Source organism: Carlito syrichta, unplaced genomic scaffold, assembly GCF_000164805.1.
Source record: "Carlito syrichta isolate Samal-C Ts95f unplaced genomic scaffold, Tarsius_syrichta-2.0.1 Scaffold308168, whole genome shotgun sequence".
NCBI classification, from domain to species: domain Eukaryota; kingdom Metazoa; phylum Chordata; class Mammalia; order Primates; family Tarsiidae; genus Carlito; species Carlito syrichta.
The window spans coordinates 506,671-523,726 of record NW_007252264.1 but is presented as its reverse complement, the minus strand read 5'-3'; positions in this window follow the sequence as shown (position 1 = coordinate 523,726).

The window sequence follows — 17,056 nt, the reverse complement described above, 5'->3', positions numbered from 1 at the left end:
ATTATAGATTTTTAACATAGCTCAAAATAAGCCTAGACCTTACTGCCTGTAATAGGGATGGGTGCACATAGCTAGACACTTTACACATCTTTAACTATTGTAGCCGGCGTGCTTCAAGATGGAAATAATATGAGTGCTTTATTTCTGAAATCCCCTGCTTAATTAAGAAATGACTATGATTCTTGGTTTCTAATTTTGAGCTCCTTAATAAACTCATGGATTTCTTCAGCAATGATCAGCTGCTGCCTTCAGAATTAACTTGCTTGGATACAGCTTCTGCTAGATCAAAACCTCTGTCAAGGATCCCAGGTCACCAATTGGGAATGGGTTTGTGAGCTCCTATGTGAGGGAGGTCATGTGGGCAGTAGAATATACAAAAGACAGGACTTCCAGCTTCAGAGTTTGTTTCTTTTTAATCAACTAAACACGAGCTTGGTTTTAATGAAAAGAGAGGAAAGGAAAGTGCACAGTGAGTATCACTACAAGTGGACCTCAAAGCATGAAGAACAAAAGGAATCAGAGGCCAGCTACTCCTCTTCTAAACTGCCTATAGTTTGAGTTTTAGTTATTCTGTTGAAAAATCAAGATCTACTTACTCCTGGAATGAAGGCCCTGATTTGTAGACTTCTAAAAAGATAAATAGTTGAAGGCCAAGTATGGATGATGTTAACATCTATGAATTGAGGAAATAATTCTAATATTGTATCTACTCAAATTCAAGCAGCCAGTCATGAGTGTCTCATTTTTTTTAGAGAAAGTGGGAATATTTCCCCCACATTTTTTGGTGCTATACTATTCCAGTTCTAGTGTCTTAAGGACTTTCTATGTCAATATTCTGCCTGTCCTTCATGGTTCAGCAAAAGATGTCTTTTCTTCACAGAGATTTTCTGATTTTTATTGTTAATATCTTATTGCTGTCAGGTGTGGAGGCTCGCACCTATAATCCCAGCATTTTGTGGGGCCAAGGCAGGAGAACTGCTTGAGCCTGGGAGTTTGAGAATAGCCTAGGCAACATAGTGAGACTTCATCTCTACAAAAAATTTAAAAAGGAGCTGGGTATAGTGGCACGCACCCATAGTCCCAACCAGTCAGGACGCTGAAGTAGAAGGATCACTTGAGTCCAGAAAATTGAGGCTGCAGTGAGCCAAGGTTACACCACTGTACTCCAGCCTGGGTGTCAGAGTGTGACCCTGCCCTTGCCCCTGCCCCTGCAAAAAAATAAAAATAAAATAAAATTGTTCTATATTATTATTTCCTTTAAAAAAGCATTTATTGAGTGCCAATTATATGTCAGACACAATTCTTGGACCAGCCCTTATTCTCATGGAGCTACATTCTAAAGGGAAGAACATAACTAAGTAAATAAACAATCTCTTTCTTGATAGATAGAAATAGATTGATAGGGATAGATGTAAAGATAGAGGTAGAGATGTAGATATAGATTGATAGATGAATAGATCGAAAAATAGAGTTAGAGATAGTTGATAAGAGATATAAAGAAAATAATAGGGAGATGATCCACTGTGTGGTGGTATGCTGATATTTTAGTCAGAATGATATGATTATGAATCTCTACTGCCATACTGTGAGTTCTTTGAAGAGAAAGACTCTTGTTCTACGTATATTTTCCCCTCATCAGTGCATGGGCACAGGGCTGGACTGGGATAATAGGCTTAACATGTATTTGTTTATCAACACCATTTTTAGCATTTTATCCAGATTTTTTGACATCACAGAGGCACAGCTTTACTTTCCACTGAAATGTCAACTTGGTCTAAACAGGCTGGCTTCAAGATTTGTTCATATTTACATGCAAAGCAAGATGCTCAAAATAAATCCACTGAGATTCAACCTCAATTTTTGGCAGCCGTTTCTCTTTCGTGCATCCATTTTTTTTCTTTCTATGTTTTCCGAACATCCTTGCATTGCTGGTAGATTTCCTAGTGTAATTAGCATGGCTCCACCCAGTGTCCTTCCACCTTCTTCCTGAACAGATAAACAGGTCAAGCCAGAATGGAAAGGAAGGTCACAAGAAAGGTTACTGACAGATGGTCTTGGGACTGGGAGGGTTGGGGGTGTGTGTGTGGATGCAGTGCTCTCCTCTATTCGGTCTTGTCCGACTCCAGTTCTCAGTAAACCTGTTGCAGCAGGGGATATATTATTATTAAAAAGGAAAACTGGAGTTTGCCCTGCAAGTTATCAGGGAATGTTAGGAAGAAGAAAAAAAGAAGAGGGAGAAGAGGGAAGAGAGACAAGAAAATAGATAAAACTCAGGGAGTCAAAAGGAAACCAAACCAACAGTTATTTCACAAGACTTTTGTGTCAAACATGGCTTCCCCAGATACAGTTTCTCAAACCCAGTGAACTTTTCAAATGGCATTAGAAATAATTCCACTGTGCTTGGAGTTTGGGGAAATTTATAGTATTCTTGGACAGGCTTTTTAAACATCACTAGTCTGCAAAGAAACAAAACCAACACTTTGATTTACTCTGTACTGTTTGCATTTTCCTCCTATTTATTAATACAGTCTTACTTTATAAAAACAAATGAAAACTGCACTAATTTGGCCTCTATGAATACCAGGTGCTCTGCTTGTGTGATCTAATTTCAGCCTCACAATAATTACTGGGAGGAAGATACTGTTACTCTTCTGTCACAAGGAAGAAACCCAAGCTTGGAGCATAGGATAACTTTTCCCAAAGCACACAGTAGCTAATTGTCAGGGCAGGATTTGAACCCAGGTCTTTGAAAACACAGTCAGAGTCTGTGAATTCTTCATGGCCTTTAATAGGCATCAATTGTTCAAGTGACAGATTACAAACATAATACTAATGGTTAAAATTAGAGTCACCATCCTTCCCTACAAACACATCCCCCCTACACACACCTCATGTATAGAGCAATGTGAGCAGAATAACAGATCATTCTGCCTTTTGTCCTTACCTAGAATCATCTGTATTTTCTTACCTTTCTTTTTTTATTGGTCTGATTCCTCTTAGGTCCTGGGTAAGTAGTACAGTTTATATGGCCATGATTATTTATAGACCTGCCTTATTGGGTTTGCCATGTAGGAAGATCTCCAGCTCTCTTCCAAGTGTCAAATAACCTTATCATGGGATTCAAAGATATTTTTTATGAAAATTGGGGAAGAATGTGAAAAAAGAGAAGGGAGAAAAATTTTTTCAAATAGATTTTAGAAGTGAAGATTTAAAGTAAGAAGTAATATTTTCTTTTGGTGGTTGAATAACCTAATGTGGAGCCTGTCTTTCGGGATACAAATTACAAAAAAGTATGTTGGGAATACCATGAGAGTGAGTCAACCAGCTTCCAGTTCAATACCAGTGTAACCTGGGACAAATGCTTGAACCGTGGCTTTCTTATCTGCAAAATAAAGGGATGTATTTAGAACATACAACTCCAAAATAGCACGATTTTTAAATATACCTTATTTATAAATGATCAAGTATTTTTGAGGTCCTATGATGACTCTAATAAAATTAGGATACTTTTTTTCAGAATTTTTAAAAATTTAATAACTATTCAAATCCTAGACTAATTATACAAAAATCATGAGTCTCTACTTTGGATTGCAAATTCACTCAAAGTCATGAGTTTAATTTTTTTTTCTTGATTTCAATAGCTTTAGGGGGTACAAATAATTTTTGGTTACACAGTTGCACTGTATAGTGGGGAAGAAGTCTAGGTTTTAAGTGTACCCACCCTCCCCACCTGTGTTCATTTCACATAATAGGTGATTTTTCTTCCCTCTGCCCCTTTCTCCCTCCTTCTTCTGAGTCTCCACTGTCCATTACATTATTCTCTATCACCAATACATCATAGCTATTTGTAGAAAATGGACCCATTTCAAAGTCATGAGCATGAGATTTGGAGATCAGGGCAGCCATATTTGCTCTCTGGGTAAGAAGATATCAGTAGCATTACGCAGTCTATCTATGTAGGACAAGTCTCCCTTAAGATCTTTTTCCTAATAAAATTGATACAAGCAACCTGTCAAAAGGCTGGCAGCCAGGTGTGGCAGGCATACAATAGGTACCAGGAGCCAAAAGTCTGCTTTTTTTTGGTGGGTAAAGGCAACAGCCCCAGCCAAAACTATGAGAACAGCTGTTATGCTGAGGTTGAAGCATAAAGTTACAGGACATGGTGTCCAGGAAGTGGGACAAGGGTGGATAGGTTAACACTTCAGTAGTGGCTAAAGATCAGAAAGAAAAGAAATCTTTTCAGCTGAGTGGAAGACAAGAAGCATAAGAAGTGTTTATAACAAAAATTTCCAATGTAATCTAGAAACATTCCATGGAAGTTGTTGAAACTTTGTTGTGAAACCACAGTAATTCTTGGGCTTCAATTCTTTGTGTGGACTTTAGGTATACATGAAAAACTTTTAACTTTTCTACCAAATTGAGCTCGAGATAAGCAAAAAATAACTCAGCAGATTGCAGTATATTTATGAATTTCCAGCTATTGCTGAACCTGGAAGCCTTATTTTGATACAGCACATTCCACTGGTATTAGAGATGTGTGCATTATCTTTCCCATGGCAATCTAGTGAGGTGAATATCTATGCTTTTACTCTTTATAATACAGAACTCACCAAAATAATATAAGCATTTCTTTTAGTTCTGCTGTTTAGAAATACATTTATCTTATGGTTTTAAAAGCTTTCCCTTTGGAGATTGACATGCATAATTTTAATGCTAAAACTTTATACTCTTGCTTTTATTTATTTTTAATTTCTTAATTGTACTTTTTAAAAAATTTGTAATACTTTTAAATAGTTTTTTTTTTTTTTGAGTTGGTGTCTCACTCTGTCACCTAGGCTGGAGTGCAGTGGCACACTCACAGCCACCCCAGCGTTGACCTGCCGGGCTCCAGTGATCCTTCTGCCTCAGCCTTCCAAGTAGCTGGAACTACAGGCGTGTGCAACCACGCCCGGCTAATTTTTTATTTATTGTAGAGATAAGGTCTCACTAAGTTGCCCAGGCTGGTCTCAAACCCACAGGCCCAGGCAATAGTTTTGTATTTCAATAGCTTTAGGGGTACAAGTAATTTTTGGTTAATGAATGCATGGTACAATGGTGAAGAAGTCTGAACTTTAAGTGTGCTTGTCACTCAATTTTTTAAATACACATTTTGTTTTCTTCCTCTCTGATTCCATGAATGGGCAAATTATGTAACAGTATATGAGGGGGATCCCCCAAAACCAGATAATTTTTAGGGCAGTACCCCTTGTAGTACAGGTAAGGACTAGATAAGTGTCCTAGAAACCCATTGTCATCAGTATGTTACCTAGCATTGTTGTGAGAGATTTCAGTGATTTTTTGTTTGTTTGTTTGTTTGGCGATTCTTTCAACGCATATGCCCATTTCATGATGGGTAATTTATACCTGCCCATGCTACACTGAGTGTTCAGCAGTTTCTGACCAAAAATGGCATGACACCCATGCTCCACCCTCCCTATTCACCCATCTCATTCCAAGTGACTCTTTTTCCCCCCCAGGCAAAAAGTCCTCAAAGGGAAACATTTTGCTGATGTGGAAGAGGTAAAACAAAAAATGTCAGAAGCACTAAAAGACATTAAAATTGATGAGTTCAAAAAACTGTTTTGAGCCGTGCAAAAAGCATCTAGATAGGCATATTGCATCAAATGGAGAGTACTTTACAGGTGATAGTAATTTAAGCATGTAAGAATGAATATACAATTAAAAAAATGCATGTATTTTAGAGATGTGGGGAACAATTCAAGATTAGGTAGATAAGTGGTCATCATACAGGTAAAGTTTGGGCTTCCCTTTGGTCCCCACTTCCCCTGGTTTGAGATCTGGTACCCTTATTAATGTTATGTACTTCACCCTCCCCTGCCAGTATCCTACTATTGCCATTCCCTTTCTTACAGTATTACAATTAATGTTTAGGGTCTGCTTATGAGTGAAACTAGGTGGTACTGGGCTTTTTGTTTCTGTGATAGATCACTATGTATGATAGACTATAAATCCATCAAAGTTGCTGCGAAGTCCATAATTTTGTCCTTCTTTATGGCTGTGTAATACTCCATCGTGTATATGTACCATATTTATTTTATCCAATCCTCTTTCAATGGGCAGGACAGTTGGTTCTATGTTTTTGCTATTGTGAATAATGCTGTAATAAACATGCATGTGTAAGTTTCTTTCTTTCTTTCTTTCTTTGTTTTGAGTTGGAGTCTCACTCTGTCACCCAGACTGGAGTGCAGTGGCCGCTCCCGGCCACCGCAGCCTCGACCTGCAGGGCTCCGGTGATCCTTCCGCCTCAGCCTTCCGAGTAGCCGGAGTTACAGGCATGCGCTACCATGCCTGGCTGATTTGTTGATTTATTGTAGAGATGAGGTCTTGCCTGCCCAGGCAGGTCTCGAACCCGTGGGCTCAGGCAATCCTCTCACCTCAGCCTCCCAAAGGCGCGGGATTACAGGCTGAGCCACCAAGCGTGGCGCAAGTTTCTTTTTAATAGAGTGATTTGAGTTCTTCTGGGTATATTCCCAGAAGGGGGATGCTGAGTCGTGTGGAAGGTTGATTTTTAGATCTTTTAGGAATTGTCACACTGTTTTCTACAGAGGTTGTAGTAGTTTACATTTCCACCAACAGTGTAGAAGCGTTCCTTTTTCTCCACATCCTCACCAGCATCCGTTGTTTTTTGTTATCGATGATAGCCATCCTGACTGGAGTTAGGTGGTGTCTCAGTGTGGTTTTGATTTGAATTTATTTGATGATTAGTGAGGCTGAGCATTTTTTTTTTAATGTATCTGTTGGCTGCTTGTATGACTTCTTTTGAGAAGTGTCTATTAATATATTTTAGCTACTTTTTAATGGGGCTACTTGTTTTTTTCCTTTCGGCACATTTGAGTTTCTTGTAGATCCAGGATGTTAGGCCTTTGTCAGATATACAGTTGGCAAATAATTTTTCCCATCCTATGGCCTGTGTCCCTGCTTTCTTGATGGTTTATTTTGCTTTGCAGAAGCTTTTCAGTTTGATGAGGTCCCACTTGTCTATCTTATCTCCTATGGAATGGGCTTTTGGGGTTTTGATCAGGAATTGGTTGCCTATTCCAATTTCTGTAAGAGTGTTCCCCGTGTTTTCTAAGATTCTTAGTTTGAGGTTTTATGTTTAGGTCTTTGATCCATTTGGCATTGGTTTTTGTGTATAGTGATAGGTATGTGTTCTGTTTCAATCTTCTGCATGTGGTTGGTCAGTTTTCCCAGCACCATTTACTAAATAGGTTGTCCTCTCTCCAGTGATTGTTGGTGGCGGCTTTGTCAAAAATAAGTTGGTTGAGAAATTAGGTTTTCCTTCCAGAATCTCTATCCTGTTCCATTGGTCCATGTGCCTGCTCTAGTACCAATAGCAGGCTATTTTGATTATTGTAGCCTTATAGTAAAGTTTGAAATCTGGAAGTGTGATACCTCCCACTTTCTTTTGCTGGGGGTTGTTTTGGAGATTTGTGTTTGTTTTTGTTTCCATATGAATTTCTGTATTGTTGTTTCCAGGTCTGAGAAGAATGATGTTGGTAATTTAATGGGTATTGCATTAAATCTGTAGATTGCCATGGGTAGGATGGACATCTTAGCAATTCTTCCAATCCATGAGCATGGAATATTTTTCCATTTGTTTGTGTAGTTTTCGTTGTAAAATCTTTGACTTCTTTGGTTAAGAAGATGCCAAGGTATTTCATTTTCTTGTGGTGATTGTGAATGGGATTGTGCTTTTTATTTGGGTTTCTGTTTATTGATAGTGTATAGGAATGAGACTGACTTTTGCACATTTATTTTATACCCTGAGACTATGCCAAAGTTCTTTATCATTGCAAGGAGGTTTTTGACAGATTCTCTTGGGTTTTCAAGTTATAGAATCATGTCATCTGCAAAGGGGAATAACTTACCATCCTCTTTTCCCATTTGGATATCCCTGATTTCCTCCTCTTGTCTGATTGCTATAACCAGGACTCCCAATACTATGTTGAATAGGAGGGGTGAGAGTGGGCATTCTTGTCTTGTTCTGGTTTTCAGGGGAAATGGTTCCAATTTCTGTCTGTTTAGCAATATGTTGGCTGTGGGTTTATCATAGATGGCTCTTACTGTTTTGAGGTATGTTCCCTTTATACCTAGATGTGCAGGGGTTTTTATCAAGAAAGGGATACTGAATTTTAATCAAAAACTTTTTCTGCATCTAGTGGTCTAAACATGTGGTTCTTGTTTTTATATCTGTTGATGTATTTAATTACATTTATGGTATTGTGGATGTTGAACCAGCCCTGCATCCCAGGGATAAAGCCTACTTGGTCATGGTGGATGATTTTTGAGATGTGTTTTGGATCTGATTTGATAAGATCTTGTTGTGAATTTTTACTCTTTGTTCATCAGGGAAATTGGCCTGTAGTTCTCTTTGTTGGATCTTTACCCGATTTGGGTATCAATGTGATATTAGCTTCATAAAATGATTTGAGGAGAGTTCCATCTATCTCAGTTGCCTGGAATGCTTTCAGTAGGATTGGTATCAGCTCTTCTGTGTATGTTTTGTAGAATTCCACTGGAACAAAATACACAATTTTTAATAAATATATTCCAGGTTTGGTAGGATCTCCCCCCAGCCCTGAATATACCCAAATTTGAGAGACATTTCCACTCTGCTTATAGTCCATCTCAGAGTGTAACGTGGCTGCTATCCTTAAAACTAACTAAATTAAAATAATATTTTTAGAGGAATGTTTGGTCTTTTAAAAAAATTTACACTTATCAACTGAGGCAGGAGATCATTGTTCTGAAACAATAATGTTCCTTAACAGGGATCTCAGGGAAGTTCTATTGGTACCTACCTCAGAGCCTTTTTGTTTTTAATGAAAATTGAATTGTGAGATTATGTCTATAGACTTAACAAGTTGGTGACCTTTTAAGATAAAAACAGGGAGCCCTGGGTTCATCTGCAGGGAGATCAGACTGCCCACGTGTGAAAGGAAAGAGGTGAATCAGATTGGGGAGGGTGATGAGGTAGGATACTAAGCCCCTTCACAGCTGACCATACATAAGGGTGGAGGAATAATAGACATCACTCCCTTATGAGAGCAGGTGCAGGAGGCCTGAAGAACAGTCACACTATTCGAGCTATTGTAAGAAATGATTACAGGAGTGCCTGGGCCTACCAGTCCCAACTTCCTGGGTGGGGTTTTCACTCTGTATAAGGGGACCTTTGGGAGCAGGAGAAGCTGCAGCTCTTTGCTGTGGAAGAAGAAGTGTGGATGTGAATTCTAGGAGTCTTTTTGGTGTGTGGCTTGTTCCTGACCCCTGCATCAGTCTGGCTTCCTGGGATGGAATGATTGGGGTGTAATCTAAGAATATAAAGAAATTAATCTGTGTTCGTCAAGTAATTTATTTTTACATGTAAAACTTCAGTTGATATTCAGTTTATTTTGGTGTACAGTGTAAGGTATGAAGTCAAATTTATTTTTTACAAATATTCCAGGAAAACCCAGTTGTTCAAACACCATTTAATTTACAACTTTTTTTTTTTTTTTTTTTTTGCCCACCAATTTGAGATGTCACCTTGCGCATTGGTAAAATTTATCTAAGTATTTGGGAACATTTTTTGGAAGCCAGTTTAGTATGCCAAGTCTAATAGCATTTCCTCTTTACCATGCTTTGTAGGTCAAATAAACTTTGATTTACTCAAGCTACTCATCAGTATCTTTTTATGCCACATTTGAATGAAAGAATTGAGAAAGAGATGTGATTATCTTCCACATAAAGGGGATAATATTAAGAAAAGCCATGTATAAGCCAAGAGAAAATAATAATTTTATAGATATCATTGCAAAAATATCCTCAAACAACAGCATTTTTCTTTTGCTTCTAAAGATGTTTCCAAGTAATTTTATACCAATCAAGAAGTCTTCTCCTATAAGTGGACAAAGGGGGAGAAATCCACAATACTTACAGGACAAAAAATGAAACCAACAATATGTATACCTCTCTAAGAATAAATCTCTTGCCTGTAGTCACTGCCCCCTTTAATAGGAAAATATAAAGATATTCCCATAAAAAATAATTCAGTTTTTAAAAAATTGTCAAGCCAAGTAAAAAAGTTATATTGCATTCATGTGTCTACAGTTGGACTTATTTTCTGGCAGCATAATTCTTAGAGTAATACTTGCTTATTTGTGCAAGAGAGTTTAGGATAGTTTAGGATAGTTTATTGGCAAATACAAAGATATTGTCTCAGTAACTCTACTGGCATAGCAAGATATAAAAATAAGTTCAAAGTCAATTTCTATGAGGTCAATGTATCTAGGTTAGCACATTTCAATACCAGAATTATGGGTTTAAATCTTGTGTCCTAATTTTTCCATAAAGTTAGCAGAAAATGCAGTGCAAAATCTTTTCAAGTGCTTTTTATAGGGGCCTCCTTTTCTGAGACCGAAGTTGCTATTTATGACAAATCTCTTTGAGAAGATGGTCATCATTCACTAGCTCATGCCAGTTCCTTGCCACCCAATCCTTCTTAAATCAACTATAGTGAAGACAAGCACTCCACACTCCTACTATTTTTCTGAAACTGCTACTTTCAAGTTGCAGTTACTACCTCCATGTTGATATGACATAGTTGGTCACCTTTTCCCTTGAAACATATACTTTCCTAGGTTTCCAGGATACACAACTTTCTAGTTTATTCCCACCTCACTGACTGCTTCTCTCCAGGATCCCTTGCTGATTTCTCTCCATTTTCTTAATTTCTTTTCTTTTTTTTTTTTGAGTTGGAGTCTCACTCTGTCACCCAGACTGGAATGCAGTGGCCGCTCCCAGCCACCGCAGCCTCGACCTGCTGGGCTCCGGCGATCCTTCCGCCTCAGCCTTCCAAGTAGCCGGAATTACAGGCATGCGCTACCACGCCTGGCTGATTTTTTTTTGGATTTATTGTAGAGATGAGGTCTCGCTGCCCAGGCGGGTCTCGAACCCGCGGGCTCAGGCAATCCACTCATCTCAGCCTCCCAAAGGTGCAGGATTACAGGCTGAGCCACCGAGCCCGGCACACTTTCTTAATTTCTTAACTAGTGCCCTTCAAAGCTCACTTGTTGAACTTTCCTCCTCCCTGTCCACTCTTGTTTCCTTGATGATGATGGCCTCCACTCTCACAGCTTCCAGTATCATCTATACACTCCCTGACAATCTCCAAATTTATCTTTCTATTATGGACCATTCCACCTAACTGTAGACTCATATATCCAACCACTTATTACCTAGCTCTTCAATATGTATCTCAAAAGTAACATGTTTCTTTCTTTCCCAAACTGTCCTCCCACAGTCTTTTCCATTCAGCTAGCCAAACTTAACTTTACATTTGCTTAGGCCAAAACCTTAAGACATCCCTCAAGCCTACACACATGCCACCAGGACTTTTCTAGGTCCCCATTCAAAATATTTACCTGACCACTTCTGATCATTACAACCATTGCCCTTGTTAAAATCATCACCATCTTTCAACTGAGGCTCCTTGCTGGACTCTCGGCTTTTTGTTCTTTTCCCTTGACGGAGCAAGTAGAGGCATCCTTTTAAGATATGAAATAGGAGATGCTGTCTCTCTGCTCAAAATACCATAGTGGCTTTCTATCTTAGAGTAGAAACAAATGTTGTTCCACTGGTTATCAAGGTCTTCCACAAGCTTTCACCTCCACCCCTGTATCCTACCTTCATCTTCTGTTACTACCCTTCTCCAGATTCAGTGGTCTCTCTACTGCTCCTTGAACAAGCAAGGCACTCCTTCACAGTGTAGTCAGTCTTCTATTGCTGTTGTAACAATTTATCACAAACTTAGTAGATTAAAGAAACACAAATTTATCATTTTACAGTTTGACAGACTAGAAGTCAGATGCAGGTCTCATTGGTCTAAAATCAGATTGTTGGGTCTATGGTCTTTTCTGGAGGCTCTGGGGAAAGACCCACTTCCTCATTTTTCGCTTCTAGTGACCACCCATGTACATTGGCTTGTGGTACTCTTCCTCAATCTTCAAAGTGAACAAAATTATATTTATCCAGTCCTTCTTCCTAAGGGACAGCTCCCTCTGACCTGATCTGAAAAACATAGACTGATTATAAGGACCCATGTGATTAGATTGTACCTGCCTAGATAATCTTTCCATCTTCATCTTGATAACCTTAATCATATCTCTAAAGTTCTGTTTACCATGAAAGTAACATATTCACAGGTACTAGGGATTAGGATGTAGACATTTTGGGGGGAGCAGAAGGCATTATTCTGCCTAGCTGACTCACTTCCTTAAATTCTTTCTCAAATACTACCTTTTTGGTGAGGTCTTTACTGACAATCCTCTTTAAATTCAATACCACTGCAATACCACTTGCTTTACTTCCTTGTTTAATTTTTAAAATAACATTAATCACCATATAATATACAGTATGGCATATACTAATAATTGAGTTTATTTTTCTCTCTCCTATTGTTAGAATGTAAACTGTATGATGTCGTTTGTCTTTATAATTCACTGCTGAATGTCTGATATCCAGAGCAGTGTCTATTGTATAGAACTGTAAAAGGCTCCCAAGGGATCCTAGGGTGCTGCTGGGGTTAGGAAGTAATGAGACAAACCTCTTTTCTAAATTTAATGTGCATCAGAATCACCTGCAAGTCTGTACTCCACTTTCAGGCAGATCTAAGTGGACCCCAGATTTTACATTGCAAACAAAACCCCAGGTTACTGATACTGCCCACCCGGATCACACTGAGAACAATGGATTAATCCTGACCTTTGTATTCAGTGAAGATGAAGATATAGAAAGTTCTAGTCCTCCATATAACTATATTGAACATTTTTTCCACCTACTTTAAATAATTTCCCGCATATTAATTAAGATGATTTGGCCCTTGAGTCAGATGACCTGCTTAAAATGCCATTTTTTCTATGTAATCTTAGTCAAGTTCCTTATTTTTACAGCTTTCTATGAAATGGGTATGAAGGGTTAAATTTGACAATGTATGTAAAACAATTGACATCTGGCAATTGTTGGACAATTTTTGCTTTCAACTCTACAACTTTCCTTTAATCTAGTTGGCTATTAAGTTCGGAGCTTCTTATTGGATTGAAAAAAAAAGAAATTATGTACTAAAATCAGGAAGATAATTACTTTGGGAATCCAAAGGAAGACCCTGGGTTTGAGTCCTTCCTGAAATTTCTCTAAGTCTGTTTTATTTTTCTTTTTAAGATGGTGATAAGAATAGTTTCTATATATTGGGTTGTTGTGATGATTGCAGTAGATGAGATCATGCAGATACAGTGATTAACATAGCCCTGGACATATCACAGGTACAATAAATGGTAGCTGTTATTAAACTGAGGGTAATTGGTTTCTAACTGTTCCTTTAAATATTAACTATCATTTCCTCTTTGAATTGATGTGTTTTTATGGCTTTTTGAGGGATGTCAGGAAGGAATGCAAATTCTCCAAGGGGAAAACAGCTCTTGAGAAGAAATTTGTTTACTATTTCCCCAAAACTCTTCCAAATGCAAGACTAAAAAGGAGTGAAGATTTACTCTTCAGACGCTAAATAACTTCACTCATTCCATTGCCAGAATCAAGAGAAGAGTTATTGAAATTCCTGGTCAATCATTAGTTTTACTCTAGACCTTCAGTTGGGCATTTCTGTTAGTAGACAGCATTGCAAATAGGGTTGCTGCCAATCCTGACCATGACTTCGCTGAGTGGGGCCTAGGGAAGTTCTTCATATGCCCTCTGCACCATAAGTGCAGAAGCATCTGTTTCAAAAGCATTCTGTGTATTTCTGATTTGACTACAGAATAGAAACAGTCTCTGGACACATTGGACATGATGCAAACTATCTTGAAGAACTGCGGCTATAACCATAGATACATCGACAGAAGGCATTGTTTCTTTCAATTTGCAAAAAAGGAGGACTCTACTCTTGGTAGTATTAAGAAATGTTTTCCAAAGCGTTGTACATGTTCCACAGGGACATAGACTATTTGGTGGATAGGTCCTGGACATATATTTATTTTCATATTATGTATTTATTTAAATTATATGATAAATAATATAATATACAAACATAAGTACTTGGTTTTCCAGATATTATCATTTAGGGTAAATCTAAGATATGTAGAAGGCTTAAAATTGTGTTAAGGAAAGTATTTAAGTATACAGTAGTACAAGGGGCATGGCAAATACCATGAAAATAGTATGAATATGAGACATATTTGGGAAACATTTTGTAAAATATTTAGGATACTCCATGCCTCTAGAGCTAAAAGTGATCCATGTGTATTACAAGTAGAAAAAAGATTTAACTGTGGGGAGCAACATGGTAATGGTGTGCTTTTCAAATTTTTAGTCATGGTTGTCTTCTATTTTGGCCTTTCTTTAGTGGTCATGATTCTCCCTTTAAAGATTTTTTGCTAATTAAAACAGAAAGATAAAGAGAAAAGAACCAAGATATGTATTTGGTGAAAAAGAAAGCGTAAACTTTTCAGACTTCGTGGGTTCTTTGTTTAAGAAAATCATGAAAAAAACTGGTCTGTGCCAGTGAACTAAGAACTTGGTTAAAACAATCATACTTTGTAGTGTTTTATATGCTACTGGAAGTTATTTTCTTATTTAATTGCCAAATTCATAATCTGATTAGAGCCAGAGGAGAGTGAAATTTTCTTTGGAAAAAATAGAAAAAAAAAGGTTTCCTTTCTTTATGCACAAGTCATACCAAATTGCCTATTTTTTATAAGATTAATAGTAGAATATTTTAGTTAGTTTTTGTTGTATCAGAGGCAAACATATTATCTCCCAGGAAACAGAATGAAATGATATAGGCCACAAGTCTAGTCATAAAAGGAGTTCTTGAAAATAAGGTCACCTAGTTAAATTGGCCGGAAATGAGTTAGATAACAAGTCATGGTGGTGAAGCCATAAATGGTATCCACATTGTTCCCATGGCTCCCGGGGCACATAATTCTCACTTACCAAATGTGATTGGTTTACATGGCCCTTCTGAATATTTCTATTTGTTCAGTGCCAGAGTAGTTCATTCTTGCTAAATTTTTCCCAGTCAGTTTCATGTGGTCAACAAATATTTTTTGAGCACCTATTATGTACCAGGCACTGTTTCAGGTGCTGAGGGAATGTAGCAGTGAGGAAGAACATGGATGTCCCTGTCTTCAAGAAAGCAGAGCTATTTACCTGAATATCATTGTGAACATGGACATTCTCTCACTTTAAAATGTGCTTCTTAAATTTGATTTTTAAGAGGTTCAGAAGTAAGTTTAAACATTTAGGAATGGAAAATGATAAGGAATGAAATTAGGTAAGCAAACTCATAAACTTCAATTAAACAAAGCAAAAAGTAGCAATTATTTTGAGCACAAGAACTCACATTTAGAAACAAGAACCAACATTTAGAGCACATGATATGCTCTAGACACTGTGCTCAATACATTAAATTTATTATCTTATTCAATCTTCACAACACTCTTTTAAATTGGTACTGTTATTACAGTTCTCATTTTATAGATGAGAAAACTGAACTTAGAACATTAAATATCATTTTCAATGTCATCCAACACATAGTAGCATAGACAAGAAATTAAAAAAACAAAACAAAACAAAACAAAAACAAAGCACTCTGTCTCTTACCTTAACTACTACAGAACAGTCTATCCAATCTGGCAGGAGGGAAGAGAGATAAGACAATATTTTATCTGCAGTAAACTTAGATTATCAGAGTTTAAAAATAAGAATAAAAGAGAAAAATAAGCAATTTTTTAAAACTCCAGGGATCTTATTTTCATAAAATTTTTGAATCTGAGTTTGCAATGCTTATGAGTAGTTCTTATGTTTACTGATGACTAGAGGTTGTCACAGCTCTGTGATCACAACATAATTTCTCTTCTGAATGGAAAGTCCTACATTATTGCGTTATTGTTCAGTGAAGGGCACTTATCAGTTTGGCTGCAAGGACTAATCACTGTCCATGTGCCGTTGGGTACCATGAGGCACCAGATGGTAATTCCAGCCATTTCTTGAAATTACTTGTTCTTTTTGAGGGTTTTTGAGAACATGTAAAATACATTTTTTTTCTGAAGTTGGAAATGTCGAAAGAGAGAGAGAGAGACCTTTGCATTTATCTTCATCAAGGAATCAAGACTTCTATAGGGAGAAAGAGAAGAAAGAAGAAGGCTGTTAGTAAATGCAGTGTTTATATGTTTTTCCCCCTAATAAAATCTCATCCCACTGGGTCTCTGATGGCAATCTTTCTCCATTCCGGTATGAGGGGAATGTTGGCATCTGTATTTCTGCTTGGTACAGTCTCCAGCTGTTTGTTTTCTTTTCTGGTTTGTGTATTTATAAAAGATATCTCCATTGTAGAATTATCAACTCATTTCACACTGGAAGGTATTTCTGAGATGTTTCTTGAATGACTTTTCAACTGTGGCAATGCCCATAAGTGTCTGAGAATGTTAGGTACTATTCCTCTACCACTATTGGGATTCACTTGGGAGTCTATAGACTCTGAATGCCTTATGTGACTCATTAGAAAGTGAAATCTCTAGGGTCTACATGGGGCTAGCACCTGAAAATTTGCAAGGGAGTAAATGATGCTCCTGTGTCTTCATATCTCATCACCAAGAAGTAAAGTTAGGGAATCCTTCAGACAGACAGTTGAATGACAAATATTTATCCAGTGCTTCCTCTGTGCCAGGAAAAGGGGATAGAGTGATCAATATGACAGACACAGTCCTAGCCCTTGGGGCTCTGATATAGTGTGAAAAAGTAACATGAAACAAATAACTTTAATTGCATTCACATTAAAAGTCTATGTAATCCATATGTTAGCTGCTTCTACGCACAGAGCAAAGACAAATGGTTCTTCTCATTCACTCTTAGGAAGTCACTTGCCCACGGCATATACTTTACTGAAAAAGATAAGAGGGGTTTTATCTCACAGGAAACACCCTTTCACTCTAAACCTCCTTACTCGATACATCTTCCCAAGTCT